This window comes from Pseudopodoces humilis, chromosome 6, assembly GCF_049639895.1.
Source record: "Pseudopodoces humilis isolate 2021_Gansu_Grassland_sample_001 chromosome 6, ASM4963989v1, whole genome shotgun sequence".
Classification (NCBI taxonomy): domain Eukaryota; kingdom Metazoa; phylum Chordata; class Aves; order Passeriformes; family Paridae; genus Pseudopodoces; species Pseudopodoces humilis.
This window is the reverse complement of record NC_142205.1, coordinates 16,976,292-16,993,507: the sequence shown is the minus strand read 5'-3', so window position 1 is coordinate 16,993,507 and position 17,216 is coordinate 16,976,292. Positions and strand designations below refer to the sequence as shown.

Here is a 17,216-nt window from a genome sequence, read left to right as displayed (position 1 = left end):
TCAGAAAAAATATGATAAGCAAGGAGAAGGGCAAAAATATTTTAAAGTATAATTATGAAAAAATAATAAAAAGAAAACCTAAAACTGTTTTTTTCATGTCATCTACTAAGTATTCCGTGAAATTCATATGCTGAATAATCATGAAAAGCACAGGAGAAATTGAGGGTAAAAATAATGTGATCTTTCCTTGTCTTGGCTTTTTAGGCTCAAGCAGGAGGACTTTTAAGAACTTTTCAGTTACGAACAGTAGTCACAATGACTATTCCATTTTTTTTGCCATTCTTCAGCACTTTACTTTTAATGAGTTTTTTTTTTTCTTCTTTGGTCCTGTGTAAACTTTTGACCTCACAACATCCCATGGCAATGAATGCCACAGTTAATTATATCCTAGGTAGGGGAAAAAGTCTCATCCCTTTGTTTTAAAATTGCTACTTTATACTTTCAGGGGATGTACTATGGTTTGGCCTCTTTCTCCATGGGTCTGTCCTTTCCAGAAATCACTCTTTATGCATGACCATCCTTGCTGTCCTCTCCTCTCAAAGTTCCTTTTTGCTTTATATTTGAAGGTTGGAGAACCATCACTCTGCACAGTATTCAGGAGTTGAGTGTAGTATATAAAAGCACAGTGATGCCCTTCTGTTTTCTTGTCCTTTCCTAACAACTTTTAATGCTCAATTTGCAGTTTTGCCACTGTTAATCACTGTGGTGATATTTTCTGATAGCTGACCCCTGAATCATTTCTGAATGGATGTAAGTCACTGTGAATAACTGTTCCTTTTTGTGCTCAGTATGTTAATAATGGATTTATTACTTCAGCCTTCATATTCCTGTGTGCACTGTTGGACAAAACCCAACTGAGACATAATTACAGGATTCCTGGCTGAGAGTTCTGATTCCTCAGTTTTTTGCAATATTATTTCATCATTTTGTTATTCAGTTTCTTAATTGTGAGAGTAGCTTGATGGTGGTAACCCTACAAATCTCACATTAGGTTTATGAGTAACAATAAGTTGATATATATTTTTTAAGATTAACACCCATGAAGAGCTTGTCTACTTCTCACTGTAAAGGAAAAGTCAAAAAAAAAGATTCAGCTATGATCAGGTAGAAGATGCACATAGTACATCTGAAAACCTAAACCCAGGAAACATCAGGTTACAGGGCACAGTATTTGCCTTTTAAAAAAATTAAATATAATATTTAGCAAATATTCGAGCGGAATTTTTTTAAGGAATGTGCAATTATAAAACTGTAATACTATGACAGGGACTACTGAATTTCTCCTAAAAAAATCCAGCTTACACAGGGGAATTATTCTTGAGAATAAACTCTGAGGCAATGATGAAGGAACACTTTCTTGTTATGTTGTCATAGTTGAGCTGCAGCATAAACAAGAAGTTTTAAACAAATACATTCTTTACAATCAAAAGATAAAGAAATAAGGTTGATTATCTCACCACAGTTTATTATTCAATACTATGCAATGCATAAACTCTTTTGGCAAGCAAGAAAAAGCAATCCAATTGTAAACTATACAAGATACTGTCAATATCTGATTAAAAGAGGCTGAGCTATCCACAGCCTCTCAACATCTAATCTTACCCAGGTTGCAGAGATGTCACTCTGCATCTTAGGAGGTTTCTGTTTTTGTTTACATTGCTTCCTTGAAAAGGAGGTGACCTACTTGTCTGGGAGGCTGTGTTAAATTAGTTTGTTTTTTTGGGCTTCACAGTCTACCCCATGACTTGCTAGTCAAATAAGCAGCTCATTTCAGCAGCTCTAAGAAGGCGAGAGGATTCTTTATTTCTGCTGCCTGCTTGGTTGCTGATAGAAAAATGCCTCCAGACATAGTAAGGCCCTCTACACATTTTTTTTTTTCCACTTTCTTGTCAGCCTGTGTCATGTTAGCAAAATATCAATATTGTGCATAGAAATGTGAACTATTTATCATGAATAATACAGATAAGTTAGAGATTAAATTGTAGCACTTGTTAGTAGTGCATGATATTGACATACTACAGGTTGCAAATTTTGATAGACATGTATAACTTTGCCCTAAAGTACTTTATAGTTGGCTCCAAACTTTTCTTGTCAAGAATTAGTTTTGTCAGGCAATGTAGCTTTATTTGGTCATTTTATCTGCAATGGAAAATACTGTACTCTTTGAAGAGTTCATGAGGGTTTATGGGCATATAAATGGCAATACAAAACATAAAAACCGTAGGTCAGAGTGAAGTTCTTTAGCTTCTATATTGGCTTTCTCAGAGATCAACATGTTTAGAGAAAGTAATAAATAAGAAATGCATATATTGAGATGTCCTAGGAATGTTCTCTGATTCCTAGCAATTTACAATTCAAAGTTTACCCAAACAGGAGATAATGATATTGCATTTAGTAGTCATATATATATTTTGCATCCATGAATTTTAAAAGGTAGGGTGTTTCTAGGATGAATCTATTTGGAACCTGCAGTGTTCTATATGTAAAAAAAAATTGCATCTTAACTGTGCAGCGTGTGAAGAAGACACTTCTTTCTCCAGCTGCTAGTTTCATTACATGTCCTCTAATATTACAGCTGGAAGTGCTACTGAGCTACTATTCTCTAATTTTATATTTTGTCAAATTTTTTTCAGAAATCCATTCCTTACCTTTGATGATGCTCCTTGCCCTTCTCTATCCTTCTTGTATTTCTGCTAAAAATTGAACCTGCAGACATTATTTGCCTTCAGTTATATTTTGTATTTATTTCTATTATATCTATTGGGACAATTATTCTTAAAATTTATATTCTAGGTTTTGGGCTTTTTTTAAAAAAAATATTTCTCAAGCTCATTTGCCTTTTAAAAGATAAATGGCTGTTTAAATTTGAAATTTAAATTTGAAAGTCAGTGTGTGTTCAGATACAGATATATAAGTGCAAATATAATAGGGCCTTTAGCAATAGGACAAGGCATAGTGGTCTTGATCTGAAGGAAGACAGTCAGACAAGATACTTGGAAGGAATTTGTTTTGTTGAGCATATGAGACACTGGCACAGGTGTGTGTGCATGCCAAGCAAAGTTTCCCATCCCTGTAAACATCCAAGGTCAGGTTGGATGGGGCTCTGAACAATCTGACCAGATTGAAAGTGTCCCTGCTCATTGCAGGGGGCTGGGACTAGATGGCCTCTAAAGGCCCTTTCTAACACAGTCCATTCTATACTTTAGAAAACCCATTCATTAAAAAAACCTCATTATTGTGTTTTGGTTTAGAGGTTTTTTTGTTTAGTACAGGTACTTTTTGCAAGGAAAGGGTGTGCTGAAGAGCAGGTATCTTCATAAATGCTTTCTCTTTTTTCAGTCATTATTAAGGGTAAAGAGTAAGTCCTGTTTGCAACTTGATCTGTTTTACAATGTCTAGTTGACTCTTCAGTGATGTTATTCATCCCTTGAGAGCATTTAAATCATATGATGTATTTATGTATTTTGAGTGAGGCTAGACTATTTTACATTTTCAATAACTCCAGAGACATGTTGTGAGAAGACATAGTATACATTTTCATTACGTATAAGGGTTCTCTGAACCAAAAAAAAAAGAGATTTATTACCCTTTGTGTACTAAACTTCAATGTATTATGTAGGTTTTGCCTACTGTATGGATTATTTATATGTTTCCTGGGGATATGCAGATAAGACTACAGACACAGGTTTTAAACATTTTATTGAACTGTTATTTGTTAGACTAAAATGATACTTCATTTTTTTTTACCTTCTTACCTTCTTATTCTTATCTTCTTTACCTGTGGGATCACACAGACATATGGGACTATGGCTTTTTGGGGTTTAGGGAAGCACAGTGCCTTCTTTCAAAGCATCACTCATGGATGTACCAGGTGAACACTGAGGGATAGGCTTCTAAGATTATATAAATCTATTGTGTCTTTTACAGCTGCATCTCCAGTCTTCATTGCTGTGATAAAAATATTTTGGGATATAAATAATTTTTTTTAATGTATATTTTTAGTTTGGGCTGAATCAAATCAAGCAGATGTAAAAAAGCTTTTAACCTTTTTAATGAGTGAATATGTATGTTCAAATAGCAAGGCTTCTCTTTTATACATTTAGAAAAAACCCTGGCTTAAATTCACAAGCCTTTGCGAGAATGAGGAGCTGCTGTTGGCATCTTTTTTCCAAAAGTCCCTGAACCATATCCCAGAATGAGAGATGTGCATTCACTGCTTCTCTGTGCAAAAGAGGTTTAACTGCCAATCGCTGCCATCAGTTTGTTAACCCTTGTGTAAAGGAGGTGGAAATGACTTGTTGTAAAACAGTATGGGCTGAAATCTTGAGAGAATGGAGCTCTGAACCTCTACTTCTCCCATCCCTAGATATGTTACTCAGTACCACTGATGGGTAAAACTATGCCTTTATTCTATATGAAAATGCTGAAACAAAACTTTAAAGGATACTATAGGAAAATTACAGCTAGGAGTCAGTATTTTTACCTTTCTGTAAAATATTTCTGTAAATATTTTTTTTAGATTTGTATTCTTGAAGCAAGAAAATCATACTTAAAGCAAAATTATATGCTGGTTTTCCACATTTTAACAATGTTGATATAACTTTCAGTACTTAATACTTTCCTTATTTACCAAGGAGTTTATTTCATGGAGCATTTAATGGAAAATGCCTTAAGTTTCTTAACATTAAACTCTTTCAAACCTTCCTTTTCTGTGTGTCCTAAAAGCAACAAATAGGAATCAGGTCTGTGATAATTTTGTACAGACATTTTTTTGATGCCACGACTCTCAATGTATTGTACAATGACCTTCTTGGATAAAATTATGACGCTCACTAATAAAGGGGAAACAAAAGAGGAGACAGGTTTTCTGTGTTCCTTAGAAAATGTGGGTTTGTCCTCTAGGTGCTTTTTTTTTTTTAACAAGAAAGTGGAAGTCTCTCAAAAAACATTGTTAAACAGTTTAGAATGTTTGCCAAAGAATGTGTCTTTCAAAAAAAGTCTTTTTATAGAATTTCTTTCTTCAGTCAGTACAGCTGCCCCTACTGGTACAAGCTGCCTGTGGATATAGGCTGCTTAGTGCTTGGGCCTTCCTCTGAGTTGTGTTGTTTTAGTCCTGGTTTAATTAATGGGAATATGAAAATCAAACTTCAAACTAAAAGAATTAAAAGTAAAATGGCTGCTGTAAAAGGCAGAAACAAACTGGGACAAAGGAAGAAAAGACAGAAGAAATGAAAACATAAAACTGTACTGTCAGAGTTTGAAAAGGCTTTTTGAATTTAAAGGAAAAAATATTGCTACTATTTTATTATGCCTTATTGCTCTTCTATCCATTTTTAAGGATATGAGACATATCGAAGAACAATTTTTAAATATCAATTCCTTGTATTTATTAGTGTTTATCTATAATTGCAACAACTTATTATTTGAATCTTATAAACTTATTCAGAAAAGTATATCCTAGAATATGCCGCATATAAAATACAATTGCAATGGAAAAATATTGTTATCCCCTTTGAGGATAGGTTAAATGTGATTTTAAATATAGCTTTTTAAAATCCACAAGCGCCTGTTGAATGTAACAGCTGCTCAGGGAAGGAGATGAAAAGAACAGATTTTAAAGTTAGTTTTCAAGAATGGACAGGATCCGGTTCAATAAGTTACTGTCAAAAAGCTACTGTCCAACTCTTTAGGCCACTATAATGTAATTAGATTCCATATTCTGATAAGAACAGCAGAATTCGTTATATTACTGCCTAACTTGAAAAAAATCATCTATGTTAAAATGAGGAGTTCAAACAAAGGAAATGGAAAGAATCATTTGTAAGGGTAAAGTACATTCAGATGTAATGGGGATAATTTTAATTCTGAAACATCAAATGAGAGTTTCAGTGAAAATTCACACTACAATTTCAAAACAGATTCCAGTGAGAAAATAAAAGGTGTCATTAAATGGAAGGGTCAAATGTATTACTAACTGGGAAATCAGTATTCAGTAAGAAACTATGTACACACTCTGCCAAGCTGTAAAAATATTATGGTATTCTAATCAAATCTTGAAAAATAACTTGATAAAGGCATAAGAAAAAATGCTAAAAGGATTTTTCCCTGTGTACAAGTAACAGAAAGCCTTACAGAGGATCTACAGAAAAAGCAGAACTGGGTTTTTTGTTTGTTTTGTGTTTAAAAGAAGCTATATAATCAGAAAATTTTGTGCTTGCAATAAGATGAAAAGAAATTGTGTCAATATGTGTTAGGTCTCCTTAAACCAAGGCAATGTCATTTAGCATGGGACGGCAAAGGCTGAAAGGACGTGCAGGGTAGTTCTTTCTAGTGGAACAGTAAAACCATCTTAATGCCTCCTGTTAAATGAGAATCTGTTGGATTTCTTACATTGCATGCAATATTCAAAGAACTGAAATGGCAACATTGTCAAATGTGCTGGAATTAACTAAATGGGAAAGATTATCAAAGTAAATCACAGTTCAAAGCATTGTGAGCAGGAGAAATTGTTAGAGGATGGAGAGGTGCATGTTAGGGCTAGCAGGACCAGCAGGCAGAGGGGCCTTTCTCAAATAAGTTAAATTAGTGGACCAAATGATCTTTAAAGCGCTTTTCTACCAGTAAGATTTAGACATTGATGCAAGGATTCTACAAAAATAGAGAACAGGTCACATATAGCTGACTCTCTAAAGGAAAAGCCTGTGCAATAACCCTGAGGTAGTTATACTTAAGGAGGTCTTCATTGGCCTATTTATCTCTCTTTTCAAGTATTTATTTTTTCCTTTAATTAAAAAAACACAAAACCAAAACCTGTTTTTTAATACTATCATTCATAATTGCAAATGGTGGGAAAATATTAGCTGAAAAAGAGTGGTTTCCAAGCTTTATGTGTAAGGGTTATAACTATTGGGGTTTTTTTCTAGTGACCTCCTTAAATCTAAATCTCATCTTCATTGCTGCTATCACAATCCCAGGAAAAGGGGGGAGTAGGTGAAGAAGTTCCTTTTAGGGCAAAAGGGCAACACTGAAGAATTGCAGAAAAGTGTTGAATGAATGGGTTATAAAGTGTCAGTAGTCATAAAAGCCAAGTAATGTACATGTAAAACACAGTCCTCCCATTATATCCACAGTGGTGTGCCATGTTCCTGGTTTTATCGCTCAAGACAGAGATCTGTGAATTATAATAGGTTGTGCTCTGAAAATGCCACTTCTGTGCTGAATAGCTATCAAAACAGGAATGTGACATTAAAAATCATTAGGAAAGGAGAAGAGAACAAAAGCAAACATCATTATATCTCTGTATGAGACGATTGCCTTTATCTTGATTCCTGTATGCTGTTCTAGTGTCTCATAAAGGACAAAACAAAGCTAGAAATGGTACAGAAAAAAACAGCAGGAATGATCAAAGGTATGGAATGGGTTTAGTACAAGGACACGTCTAAGTAGATCAGGAGTCTTCAGCACTGAAAAAAATGCCTAATGAGGGGGAAGGCAGGAGAAGAGACAGGAGGTTATAAAAGTGAGTGGCATGAAGGGACATAAAGAGGTTCAGTGTTTCTCATTATTAAGGTATGAGAGTGAAATTATCCTGTGGCAGATTCAGAACGTGCCAGGGGTGTACCTATCACAGTGCATATAGTCAGCTTGCAAACGATACTGATTTTGACCAAAGCTTAGAAGGATCCAAAAAGACTGTTTTACAAATTCATGAAAGATAAATCTAAAAAGGCAGGAAGTTTACCTCTATTTCAGAAATCCCTGGCTGAAAACATCAAGGATTTCTTAAAGGAGATACCACTTTTTTAGTCTTCTCCAGGCATGTACAGGATGCTAAGTTGGAGGCGTGTTTGCTGTACCTCAGTGCAAAAGTTCTTAAGTTACAGACTTGGCCAGTGTTGGCTCTGAAATCATGGGTGGAGGAAGAATACCCATCTTAGAAACTGGATATAAAGCTGGTTGTAGCTTCTGCAATTTGTGCTAGGAGATGGACACAAAGAATTTAAATAATTTTCTGTTGCTCTATAAAATACCATTGGGCTGAATTGTCCAGCTTGAAAATTTTTAGGGAAAGGACGAAGCTGACTGCTTTGATTGTGTCTCTGAGTGTGGGGTTTTCAGACTGTGAAGGTTCCAAATCCTTATTGCTTTTCTAGATTTCTTTCCTTGGCTTTTACAAAGGAAGTTTTTTTTTACAAAGCTGAGTTTGTGTCCATGGTTTATGCAGTATTAAGAGTGCTTACATGTATCATGACTTGTGGAGATGCATTGGCTAATATTTAGCGATGTTTTCACCTTGGCTTCTTTCTCTGCCAAAAGTCATGCATTTCAGAACCAAAATAGTTTAAAATGTTGATGGAAGAATATAGACAGAACCTCTGAGACAGTCTGAAAATAGGGACTAGTTGGTTTTCCTTTAGTCATGCACCATGAGCTTTAATACTTCAGCCACATATGTATAAATGTTACTGTCAATTCAGTCCTTTGGCAGCTGAAGGCAGGCTCATTGCCACTCAACAGATCTATTGTGGGACACACTTTGCAAGCAGAGCTTGTCTTGCTTGATTTCTTTGTGCTGATCTGGGAATTTACTAGATGTTTGCTGCACTGCTTTGTCTGAGGCAGTACAAGAGAGAGGCACTTTTTATTGTGTGATATTTTTATTTTTCTGAACATGAGAAAGAAGAAAAAAAATAGAAGCAGCAGTTTATCTGAGACAGCTTCTCCTGTGCTTGTCTAGAGAAACACAGGGGACAATAAGGTGATTAAAACTCATAGTGATTTCCTTCACCACTTAAAAATGCATTTTCTGAATTTGTGAATATTTGTGATGTTGGTCCCCTCAGAGAAACTTCCAGTAAAACTGGAAGTGATTTCCCACTTTGTTGCCTATCAGTGAATACAGGATTGGGAACAAGCTCATTTTAGGAGCACCTGCAGTCAGGTATAACAATGTGAGAAAAATTTGGCTTTTCCTATGTTTTGGCCTTGTCCTGTAGCAGAGCTCCCCCTGCTCATGGTGCCCATGGCTGTGCCCAGCTTTGTGGTTTGCAGTATAATACAGAGCTTGGCAAACTGGAACAAGTTCAGCTGAGAAAAACCAGGTGTTTAAGGGTCTGGATTGCAGCTGAGGAAGCTGAGAGGCCTTTTTTTGTCTGAACAAGAGAAAGCTGAAGGGGAGCTTGTTCAGCCTAAGGGCTGGTTAGGGAGAGATGGAGCAAAACTTGTGCCTCCACCAAAGCTACAGCAAGAAAAATTCTGTGTCATCATAAGAAAACTTCTCAGCCCTGAGGATGTTAAAATGCTGGGAGAGGTTGCCCAGAGACTGAAATCTTCATCCTGAGAGATTTTCAGAACTTGTCCGGACAAGCCCTCAGTGGCCTGACCTAACATTGAAGACGGATTAATCTTTGACGCTGGTTCCTCTTCCAGTATGAGACAGGACTAGATAGTTTCCAAAGGTTTCTGTCCAAGCATTAAAATTGTGTGAACCCATCTGAGGCCCTTTGTGTCCTGCAGAGAGCATGCAGTCATTTTCTGACTTTAAATCAATTTATAAAACTTTGTTTATTATTAGGGAAAAAAACCTTTCATTCTCTAACTTCTGGCTCTCCTTGCCAATTACAGTATTTCTCCTGGTCAGTTTTAAAAGTGACTTTTTCTAAATTATTACCATATTCTTGAGTATATATTCTCTGTTGAAGAATATTGACCCTGTTTATCTCTCCTGGCACATATATGCCAGAAGCACATATTTTAATTTTGTGTTTTGTGAGCTGCCATATGAGCTCTATGCCACAGGCCATCTACCCTAAAACATTTTTTGTACCTGTTTGACAAACAAACATGTTCTGGTATTTATAGTTTGTGTGGATTTGTTTTTCTTTTTAGAATTATAGTCTGCAGTAAGAGGGATCTATTCAGAAAATTATGTGGATACTTCTAGTGGAGTTGAGTAGTTTATTGCAGAATTTTTCCATGAATCAAAATTAGGCTGATTGGTCTGTCATTACATCAGCACTCCCTTTTTGTCAAGAGACAAATGCTATATTTGCCCTTCTCTGGTCCTTTGGGACCTCCCCTGTCCTCCAGAAGCTCATAAAGATAATTTTTAGTGATTCAGAAATCACTGCCTAGTTTCTCTAAGGTGAATTTAATTGAGACCAGACAGTTTGAATACATCCATCTTATCTAAATATTCATTAACATATTCTTATATACTTCAGCTTGCAATCCAGTTTTTTTCTCTTAAGTGGTTTTGAATGGCTTGTCAAGATTTACCATCTTTTGAAGGCTGGTGTGAAGGGAATATTAGATAATTGCATTTTACTTTTCTCTTGTTTTCTCACCCTTTCTGCTACCACTGACCTGCTTATTTTATTTTTTTTTTAATTTATTGGGTATTTTAAAATTATTTTTGTTCATTTTGTCTCTTGCAATTTGAAACTCACTTTATACTTCTGTTTTGTATCCTTTTTCTCTATATTATTCCTTTGTTATATGGCCTGGGGGTTTTTTTTTTGGTTGGTTTTGGGTCTTTTTGGTAGGATTACTTTTTGACAGCCAATCATTGAAGGTTTCCAAGTGCAACAGACTCCTCTTTCTGTTCTTTAGTATAATTTGTGCATTTAATATAGCTTTCCTGAATAAACTGCCAGCATACTTGCACATGTTTATCTCAAGTCATCTTCCTAAACAAACTTTAACCACTCTCCAGAGTTTGCTGAAATCTGTTGAGTTTGATGGTGATGGTATGATTGGAGGGTGTTTCTGTTTTATTTCTGTAGATGCTGCATATAATTTTCCTAAAAAATCGGTTTGACTGCATTCCCCAGAAGACTGTTAATCCATTCTTTACTCTCAAATAGCACCAAAACGAAAATAACCTCTCCATAGTAATTTATTCACTCTGAAATTACAATTTGCTTCCAGTGTGATATTCAGACAAGTCTTAGCTTTAACACATGGTATCTAAGTATTTAAAGTCCCATCATATCTCCTTCACAGGATATTCAGGTTTCTCATTCACAAAAACCTACAGTTTCTGCCAAAAGAGAGAAATGTCATCCTCGCTTTCTGGCTCAGTTTAGCACATTTGCTCTTTTCCTTTTTTGGAAACTCCCCAAGAGTTTCAACAAACTCATTTTTTAATTTTATCCATTTTATAGCATTTATATGTGTTCTTGAAACTAGGGACAACATTTGCCCTTTTTTCCACTGAAAGAGCTTGCTGAATGAGTGACTTCCACACCAGTATTCCAGTCCTGTGGTTTGCCTCATACAGCTCTGCCCTACCGGTTATGCCTTCACTTCTGAAATAATACCTTGTTCTTTTTGCTTTCTTCCAGTTCATGTTCACCAGGCTGTCATGCCATTCTTTCTGCATGCCTAAAGAAACAGTCATTGTGACATTTGACCAATAAGTTGCATTCTTCCAGAGTCTTAAGTAACTTTTGCGGCCATTAGGACATCCCTGCAATACTATCAGGTACCAGGTGTCAGGCATGTGACTTGGCTACATTGGGATCTTTGTTCTGCCATTCCTGTTGGTTACTATGTCAGCCTAGGTGTTACTTGGCCATTCCATGCACAGTGAGCTTTTTGCAAAGTACCTTTTACTTCTGGGAAGAATATAATATTGGTGTGCATTTAGCTGTATCTCAAGAGCTCTGATCTTCCAATCACAACCTCTACTTGTGCCCTTCAACTTCCCTGGTCAAAAAGTTATTTTTGTAGATCTTTGTACCCTTCCATCCATCAAAAATTTTTTTCAGTGTCCTGCAAATTTTCAGTGTGAAAACTGAGTGGAACACTCTCACAAAGAGTTTTTTGTCTAAAGAAAGTTACCAAAAGTCAATGCATCAGGCACAGTTCTTCCCAACAAGATTTTACATTGCAGGCTAAGAAATTTCTCAGATTTTATGTGATTATTCAAAACTTTTGGGTCTCTACGAGGCCAAATAGAATGTTCACTGGTTGGTTTGTTATTTTCTCTGTTGTTGCCTTTTTTCTTCTCTTCTGTGTCTGTTGCATGTTGACCTTCTCTGAGTTATTTGATGTTCCCTTAAGGTGGCAGCCATGTTTCTAGGTTGCAAAATGATTGAGTGCTTTCACTCAGCTCTCTGCAGTATTTATAGACTCCTTCCAAAGGTATTAGACATCTACAAATATTTTCTCAGCCGTTTTGTTCCTTCCTAGTGAGTACATGCTTTGGAATAGTAGGGCATTAATACCATGAACTGATAAATATATGTCCAACACTTAATATAAAAAAACAACCTGGGCAGTAAGTTCTGCATTTCAAACACTTAGTTTTCTTGATTTCATTAACTCTCACATTACCCCCACTTGTGTCCTCACAGCCAATTAAAAATTGGCAAGCATCCATATATTTCTGGGTTTCTGATCCATTTATTTTCCACTATTACATTGTCTTTTCCCTTTGAAGCACACCTATTTCTGATACATAAGACTTTTTTACTCTGTTAGGATTAGCTAAATGAACAAAGAACACTCACTGTAAATAAAAGACTTTACCTGGGAAGTGAAAAATAAAGTGAAAAGAAGTAGCTGCAATTCTACATGAAAGGACAGAGAAATTTGAATCTCTTTTCCATCTCTTAGCAGAATAGAACCCTGAATAAACTGGAGAAGTGAAGTCTCTCCCAGAGAAGCTCTTCTACCGTAGATGGCAAGATTAAATAGTGAGTGGGGCTTGCATATTGCTACAAAATCACAGAAAGATCCACATGTGGCATCAGTCACAAACACAGAAGTTTCTTGAGCTCAATAAGCAGAATTTTATTTCAAAACAATAAAAGTACAGATATAAAAACAGTTCCTAATTCTAACTCAGAATATTTTGAGCAGTATGTGGCCATACTGGCAAGTCTATCTGCAGTGTAGGAACCACATGTACAACACTGACACTAAAATTATTGTCCTTGTGGGAAGAACAGTAATTTTCTCAGTAAATATTGTTAGAAAATTACTGTCTGGTATTAACTATAAAATTTTTTTTAGTTGTTGAAATTATTAAATTAGGGGTCTTTATCATATACCTGTTATATGAGTTAATTTACAGTCATTAATGTAGATTAGTTTTTGAATTCAAAATCCACAGATAATGGTGGTTTGTACCTTATGTTTTAGAGGGTACTAATGGCTGCAGAATACAAATCCACATGAAAAAATGGGAGCATTAACAATTACTCATTTATCTAATTTTTTACCAGATTTTGTCCTTCTGCTTGGTAGAAAAAGCAATTCATTTTTTATCAAAGAGCCAAGGATCTTTAGTCTTGTGGTAATGCAACAAAGTCACAAGATTCATCAGACTGTCAGGCTTGTGAACCTTAGCTGCATTCAAAGAGCATTTAATAATTTAAAAAGGATGTTTCCTGTATCCTTGCAGAAAAAGATGAGGCCTCTACTATTAAAGAAGTATTCAGTATGTGAAAGATTGAGTTTTAAATATCCCATATTTAAACATTCTTTGGATCAAAGCTACAAATAATTTTATTTTCATTTCTTCTATGAGTTATAATATGGAATTATATATCTAACTATATTCTTTATTTCATACATGTTAGGATTTTAGAAAATTTTCTTTATGTATCAGATAATCTTGCCAGTACATTAAGCAGCATGTTTCAGCTTCAGCTGCTTTTTGACACCAGAAATTGATAGTTGTTAGCACCTTCCTGCATTCCACTATCAATTATGCAGACGTGTTTTCCCAAAACAAAGCCAGTCACAGAGCATAATTTGTGAGATAGGAATAATTTCAGACAGAATCAGCAGCCTGCTATAAATAAAGCACTTTTTTGACAGCACTGTGATCAGCACTAGACTAAAAATGCTTTAAAGCAATGGCGTGCCCTGCACTCCTTGCCCCAAATGAAGGTGGTGTGACTGGGTCTGTGCTTTCATGAGCGTGTGGCAGATGGTGTGCTCTGAGTGTCAGAAGCTGAGGAGAAAGTAAATATGGATTAACTATGAATTTCTGCAGGAGAAATAATGGTTTTCTGAGAAGGAAGTTTTAGTTATTTTCACTAATATGCATTAGTATTCATATTGGAATACAGATACTTGGGAGTTAAATTCCCTAAAGTTCAATAGAATAGACTAGAATAAATGTAGAATAAGTGAATATGCCGCTTCTGGTGACATACTTGTGTTATTGGAGCTGCAAATACTTTATCAATAGTACTGATCAATAGTATCCCCTCGGGTACTCTTTCCTAACACAGCATGGAAGCAGCTTGGCTGTTACACTTCAGAGGAGACAGATGGGTTGTCCATGCCAGGTTTGCTCAGTGCTGGAGAAGGGGCAAGGGACAAAGCTGGATGAGTCACTGCAGTGACCTGCTGCCCTTTTTCCTATGGGAGTGGTCCTCATGTGACTGGAAGCACATCTGCCATGGGCTCAAAGCAGACACTCTAATCCTGAGGAAGGTGGGCTGCAGGGGAGCTGGTGATGAGCCAGTGGGTGTTTGTGTGTCACAGCCCACGTTGTGATAAATACTTGCTTGATAATGAACCCCTGGAAATCTGTAATGTGACATGGAGAAGTTGAATATCTGTCCTTCATGGTTCATCCAGCTCATGTGGAGCTTGCTTTCCAGGGGATAAGCATCAGCTGGAGACCACATTGCAGCCCCAAGTAATCTTCTGCTGAAACTGGATGTGTTTTTCAAATATCAGAGGTACTGTGAATTCTTCAAAAGCCTTGGCACAGCTGTAGCAAAGTACTTAATTTCTTTTATGGCTTATTTCCTCTTTGAGCATGAAGGTACAAATTAATGTTTGGCATGCTCATTCTTTTGCTTTCCAGTGCTCTAGTAGTACATTTCCCCTCTCCAAATTCACAAAACCCATGCATATTACTGGCTTTCATGAACTTCACTGTTCTATTAATTGAGGATGAACGCAGACCTTTATTTATTGAAGCATTCACTGTTCATTTGCTCTTAAATAAAAAAATACATAAATAAATGTCTCATTAGATTTTTCTAAGAGATAAGATACCATAAAATCAGTAAAAATAGTAATATCCTATTTGTGTGCTCTTATCGCCTCAAAAACTGTGAAGTAGTTTAAACATCTGTAAGAAACTGGAGTTTTTAACCATGCTGCCATGAATAAAATGAATGTTTGAAGGTTATATTCTAGTTTTCTATAAAGTAGTATCTCTGTAACTATAGATGTATATATATTTCAGGAGTTTTTTCAGAAGTAAAGGCATTAATTTTGCTGAATATGTCTTTAGTACATTTTTTACTCATTCACGTTTATTCATCTTATAACTAATCCGATTTTCAACCTCCAAACACTATATAAATATATACCCTACATTGGCAGGCCAAGTCACCATTTGCTCTGTGAGATTAATATATAAAGGCATGTTCAGCAGTGTCTGGGAAACACTTGACCACTGGAGATATGAGAGCAATCAGAGAAGGCCCCATGTAAAGGTAGATTTCAATTTCTTTTGCAAGCTAAATGCATTTTTCATTAAGTAAATTTAATCTATAAATTTCAAATTGAAGTATTTTTTCAGTGAACTTCCCTACCCTGAATCCAGGTAATCACAGAACTTTTAGTGGATGGGAAGGAAAGCAAAAATTTAGGCCTCACCTAAACACCAAAATCTGATTCTTGTATTTGTGTGTATTTCTAAATTGATTGTTGGGGATATTGAAGATGACCTGTTAGGGAACACTGTGGGGATGTTTCCCTGTGTGACAAGGAAAGGCTCACCAGAGCCTGTGGTTGGTTATGAGGGACAGGTTCACTGACACTCACTGGAAGCATGAAAGGAAAACGTGGTTAAAGACAGTGCAGTGACATGAATGTTTATCCTGGTGACTGTTACGGTGTGAAAATACCTGGCTGCACTTAAACCAGTTGCAGGAGCATGGAGCTCTGTGACATCAATTAGTTCACTTTCCTAATGAGCTTGCATTGCTGTCATACATGCCTGACATTATTTCAAGGCCAGCTTTAGTTTGCCTTCCTGGAGAGCAGAAACTAAAAGCAGTAGCAAGAAAAGATGCTGTTACATGGTTCTAAGCCAAACAAAGCCAGTTTAGACTCTGGCCTATTCTAACTGCTCATTAAGTTCAAGCAGTTTCCACTTCAGTGGTCCATACATGTTGTACTTGGTAATCAGCTCTGTGACCGAGCTAGGTAATTACTGATTCAGTGATGTTAGGGTTGGAGTTTTTAATTTCAGTGAATATTTTTTGCAGTGAAATAGTCTGCTGCATATAGAATTTTGGCATGCCATATTACATTTTCTCTCATAAATTTTCATTCATATATTTTTAGGATCACTCCTAGTACTTTCAGGAATTCATCAAAGATTACAGTCTCCTTTATTTCAGCAAAAAGAAGCAGCATTTAGTGGACTCAGGAAATAATCAGTCAGTCAATCAATCAATCAATCAATCAATCCAGCTCCTCTTTGTGAAATATAGGTACCTATGTAGCAGGTTTATTTGTATGTTTTTATGTATCATGACCACTGTCTGTTAGCAGTAGGAGCTGTCAGTGGTTTCCTTGGATGACACTGGCTATATGTTCTTCATCATTCCTGTTAAATTCAGAGATTTAACAGAGTACAGCATTTAACTTACAATAAACCTAAAAAATTGTTAGCTAAAAATGTCTATTTCAAATTTTGCTAAATGACTATGAACTTCTGACATTAATAATGAACTCTGGAATATAGGTAGTACCTTGCTTTAAAATCCATAGGTCATGTCATAGCTGCAGGCAGCACACAGGCAGCCACGATGTTCTGTTCCTTTAATCGCTTTCATTAAACATTTCTGAAATTAATTTGAAATATTTTACAATATATTGAAGTAAAGAGGTCATTATGGATGACCTTGTGCCAGTAGTTTCATAATAAATGAACTTAAAGTCATCCATATCAAAGCATAGGTAAATTTGATTTCTACTAATAAAACAACTCCTTTAATTATCAAAGATAAAGCAGGATGACAAGCCAGGAAGTCAATATCGATTTACCAGTATATGATGATGTGCTGGTTTTATATTATTGATTTGTGGTGAAGAGGGAAAAACAATAACAATAAAATAATTTTTAAAAGACTGATACTGTGAGTCATTCTCTGTTTACAGACATTGCTGATAATAAAAGATGAAAGAAATTGCTATTTTTTAGTTAAGAAAAACTCTTCACATTTTCT

General features: G+C 35.8%; 1 protein-coding gene across 7 annotated transcripts in view; it reads left to right on the top strand.

Annotated features, from left to right (window-relative positions):
- The window catches only part of KCNIP4 (potassium voltage-gated channel interacting protein 4), a 386,258-nt gene that overhangs the window by 138,668 nt on the left and 230,374 nt on the right, over positions 1-17,216 (top strand). Inside the window, exon 1 of one of the 7 annotated variants that reach the window (XM_088056857.1) lies at positions 1,799-1,850. The exons of the other annotated variants lie outside the window; for them this stretch is intronic. The gene's annotated coding sequence lies outside the window, so the exon portion shown is untranslated. Of the gene's footprint in view, positions 1-1,798; positions 1,851-17,216 lie in introns of those variants that run through there. 7 annotated transcript variants of the gene reach the window in all.